Source organism: Carlito syrichta, unplaced genomic scaffold, assembly GCF_000164805.1.
Source record: "Carlito syrichta isolate Samal-C Ts95f unplaced genomic scaffold, Tarsius_syrichta-2.0.1 Scaffold308852, whole genome shotgun sequence".
NCBI lineage: Eukaryota > Metazoa > Chordata > Mammalia > Primates > Tarsiidae > Carlito > Carlito syrichta.
The window spans coordinates 23961-29014 of record NW_007252948.1 but is presented as its reverse complement, the minus strand read 5'-3'; positions in this window follow the sequence as shown (position 1 = coordinate 29014).

Here is a 5054-nt window from a genome sequence, read left to right as displayed (position 1 = left end):
TTACTAATATTTCTGAAAAGACTTCTCTAACTTAATAGCCTCTCACATATTTGTTTAAACTTTGTTACTGAGTCATTTGTGGCGCTGGCTCTTACTTGTGACCTCCCAGTATTTTGCTTGTGTCATAGTAAGGTATGACTGGAACAGACCTTCCTCCAAGGCATGGGGTACTTTTCTTTTGGTGGTTTCTAGCCTGTTGGCAGTATCTGGCTCATAAAAAGAAGCCCTTTTATATTTTTGCTCCTACTCCCTATTTCTCTAACCGTTCCTTTCCTAGTCTTTTATTGTCTGCTCTTTCTTCTGTTTCCTAAGTGTATATTTCTCAGGTGCTGTCTTTGGCCATGTTTTCTGTTCATCAACTTTCCTGGCAATATCATAAAACAATTGCAAAGGTCATTCACTAATTTTACTTTTTTCTTTTTTTTTTAGTTGGAGTCTTACTCTGTCTCCCAGGCTGGAGTAGAGTGGCATGCTCACGGCCACCGCAACCTCGATCTGCTGGGCTCAGGCGATCCTTCCGCCTCAGCCTTCCAAATAGCCGGAACTACAGGTGCACGCCACCACACCCAGCTAATTTTTTGATATATTGTAGAGACAAGGTCTTACCAAGTTGCCCAGACTGTTCTGGAACCCCTGGGCTCAGGCGGTCCTCTAATCCTCTCGCCTCAGCCTTCCAAAGTGCTGGGATTACAGGCTTAAGCTACCGCTTCCAACCCACAAATTTTACTTTTTACCTGACATGTCTCAGATTCCATGCCCCTGTTTATTCCCAGTTGCTTCAGTGTGTCCCACAAACCTGAAAGAGTGAGGCTTAGATGTCTAAACTAACTCTAATTCCACTATTATATACATTAACAAGTAAAATGTCGTTTCCCTTCCTCCAATGAAGTTGTCTTGCTGCTGTATTTGAAATTTTTAAGAACAGCCTCAGCCGGGCTCGGTGGCTCAGGCTGTAATCCCGTGCTTTGGGAGGCTGAGGTGAATGGATTGTCTGAGCCCGCGGGTTCGAGACCTGCCTGGGCAACTTGGCGAGACCTCATCTCTACAATAAATCAAAATAGCCGGGTGTGGTAGCGCACGCCTGTAATTCCAGCTACTTGGAAGGCTAAGGCAGAAGGATCGCTGGAGCCCAGCAGGTTGAGGCTGTGGTGACTGGGAGCATGCCACTGCACTGCAGTCTGGGCGACAGAGTGAGACTCCAGCTCAAAAAAAAGAAAGAAAGAAAGAACAGCCTCACCATCCTTTCTGTCATCTAGGGTTTAAACTTGACCGGTTCTACTTCCATAACATCCTTGAATCTGTGTGACCCACACCCCCATTATTACTACCACTGTTAATTCGGTAACTACTCTTCTCTGACTTATTCAATATTTTTCTCTGTCCCCCATCTTATGAAAGCATACATTCAGAGGACACCTGGGATGCTAGCTTCATAATCCTATCCACCTGTTGGAAATTTCATAGACTACTTAACACTCCCACCAACCTGTCCTCATTTTATCAGGATCAGGTCGTGTCTTTTCTTATAAATGCTGTGATTTAAAAACTTAAGACACCAGATGAAGAGCTTTTGTAATTGTTCAGAATTGTTCCAAGTTGAAATAGATCATTGACTTTCCAACTCTTATCCGCTGCTTAAAAACAAAAATACTGCAAGTGTTCACCTGGGGAAATGGGCTTTGAATTCCTGATGCATCCCCAGAAAGACCCAAGGAATCAGTTTGAATCATTATGACCTAAACCAGTGTAGCCCCAGTGCTCTTCCTTCCTTCCTTTCTTCCTTCCTTCCTTCCTTCCATGTGGGGTTCAATTCCAGGTTAGGTATATAATTGGTCATTGTAGAGGTTTACATAGTTTCTAAGGCTGCAGCATTGACTGTGTTCTTCCCTGTACCCCCAAACTGTGTGTTTGGGCCCTCACTGCTTTCAGAAAGTTTAAATAAGTTCCAGAGAGCCTAATGTTTTGAGTTTATTATATATGGGCTTGGAGCTAAGTTTTCAACCTTAAATAACCTTCAGTTTTCACCTTGCTCCCACCCCACACCCCACGTCATAGCCACAAGGTTGTATCTGATGCTCCTTGGTCTGGTATGCCCATGTATTCCCACCCCATCTATCTCTTCATTCTCTGCACATTAATTCTTCCCTGCTTCACAGACCTAACTTGAGTGCCAGCTCTGACTTAAGCATTCTCTGATATGCCAAAGTGGAAATAATATCACTTACTTCATATAACATCTAAAACTTTATATCCTGGATTATAGTTGTAGATAGATAGATTGGTTGATTCTAATGGGATGTCCTCAGAAAGCAGGATTTACATCCGCATTTTATATCCCTACAGCATCTAGCACATAGTAATCATTTACTATTTTTTTGATGAACAAATTGTCATTTAATCAGTTTCAGTTTGTGATTCATCTTTTCCTCGACCTGAAGTTGAGAGTATTGTGGGTTGATTGGTGTAGCTCCACACTGTGAAAGCCTTATTTGTGGAGATAATTGTACATAAAAGCATAATTCTATTAGTTGGCTCACCATGAGTCTGCTGTATATTGCTCATTCATTTCAAATCGTCCAGCCGGGCTCGGTGTCTCAGCCTGTAATCCCGCGACTTTGGGAGGCTGAGGTGAGTGGATTGCCTGAGCCCACAGGTTCGAGACCCGCCTGGGCAATTTGGTGAGACCCCATCTCTACAATAAATCAAAAATCACCCGGGTGTGGTAGTGCACGCCTGTAGTTCCAGCTACTTGGAAGGCTGAGGTGGAAGGATCGCCAGAGCCCAGCAAGTTGAGGCTGCTGTGGCCGAAAGCGGCCACTGCACTCCAGTCTGGGCAACAGAGTGAGACTCCAACTCAAAAAAAAAAAAAAAAAATCTTCCAGATAGGGCGTAATAGTAAAAGTGAGCCTGTGAACATGTATATTTTTACTTGATGCGTTTTAGAAGTACAACTGTGGCCGGGCATGGTGGCTAACACTTATAATCTTAGCACTTTGGGAGGCCGAGGTGAGAAGATTGTCTGAGTCCACTGGTTTGAGACCAGCCTGGGCAACTTGGCGAGACTCATCTCTACAATAACTCAAAAAATTAGGCGGATGTGTTGGCGTGTGTCTGTAGTTTCAGCTACTTGAAGGCTGAAGTGGATGGATCACCTGAGCCCAGCAGGTAGGGCTGTGGTGGCCATGAGCGTGCCACTGCACTCCAGCCTGGGCAACAGAGTGAGACTATGACTCAAAAAAAAAAAAAAGTGACCATACTAGGACTCATAAAATAGACCGGAATTCTAGTTTTACATCTCCGTTTAAGCTTAGGTAACTAAAAATCCTTTGGCCTTAGTTTCCTCTATAAAAAAGTTGTATAAGAGTTTCAAATATGACTTTGAAATTAAAAACAAAGCCTGCCTATATAAATGCTTTAGAATAAGAGGCAGCAAACTTGAAGGGACCAGATAAATGTATTAGACTTTGCCGACCACATGTTGTCTGCTGCAACTACTTATCTCCGCTATTACAGCTTAAAAGTAGCCATAGACAATATGTAAGCTAATAGGCCTGGCTGTGTTTCCTGTTTTATTTATAAAAATGGGCAGCAGCTGTGGTTTGCTCTAGACGTTCAAGTTAATGGTCAGTGTAAAGAAATCTGAGCTGGTCTTAAATGGGATGTGGGCTCCTGGCTTTGTTCTTTTTATATAACAAAAGTAACACTTTTGTCTTGAGTTTTTGCAATACAGATGTGAATAATCAGTAAGTTCATTGTCTTCCTCAGCTGCTTTCCTGGATAACCCCTGTTAAGTGTATAATACTTTTTAAAATATAATGAGTAGTGTGTCACTTTGAGTAAAGGTCTGAAAGTTTCTTTTAAAAGTAAATATACACCTACCCTCTGAGACAGCATGCTGTTCTACTTCTAGGAGTTTACCCAAGAGAAGTGAAAACATAGTTCACAAAAACACTTGTACTAGAATGTTCATAGTAGCTCTGTTCATAATAGTTTCAAACTGGAAAGAGTCCAGGTTTCCATCCGCAGGCAAATGGATAAACAAACTGGTATGTCCAAACAACGGAATACTACTCAACAGTAAAAAGGAAGGAACTACAGATAAATGAAACATGGCTGAATCTCACAGTGAGACTGAATGGGAAAGAAGGCTTTACTGAAGAAGGGACATAGTATATGATTTTATTTCTGTGAAACTCTGAAACAAGCAGTACTTAACCTATGCTGGGGGAAAAAAGCCCAGGCTGACTGAGAAAGGGGCATGAGGGAACTTTCAGGGTAATGATAATGTTCAGTATCTTAACAGGGCTTTGGATCATACATTGAGGGCATCTGTCAAAGTTTATTTGATGGTGCACTGGAGATTTGTGTGTTTCACTGAATATGCATTTTCCCTTCAATTTTAGTTAATATGCATGCTGAATTATTTCAGGGTGAAGAATATTGCTGACATTTGCAACTTGAAATGCGTCTGAAAATGAGATAAATATTGTAAAATGCTAATTTTAGAATCTAGATGGGTTTATGGATGTTCACTATTAGGCTTCGTCCAACTTTTCTGTGTATGCGTAAATATTCCTAATTGAATGTTGGAGGAAAATATATATATTGATAAATTTGTATGTTTCTCTTGATCACTTTCACCAGTGTTAGTCCTCTATTAAGTGCATTTTTATATATGTGTATAAACATCTTTCTATATATGTGTATATGTGGGAATAAGTAGTTTTATTTTTGCCACTTTTACATGAGTAATGGAAAAGCATATATTCTGGAACTTGGTTTTTTCACTGAATATGTCGTGGCTGTGTTTCCCTGTCAGTATATATAGGTTCGTCTCATTCCTTTGAATCACTGCGTAATACTCCATAGTATGGAAATATGTATGTTTCTTTTTGATGAATATTTAAATTGTTTCCAGTTAAATAGAATCACCAGCTTATAACGTATGCTTATTTTGTTTTTTATTTTTTTGAGTTGGAGTCTCACTCTGTTGCCCAGGCTGGAGTGCAGTGGCATGCTCACAACCACCACCTCCTGGGCTCAGGTGATCCTTT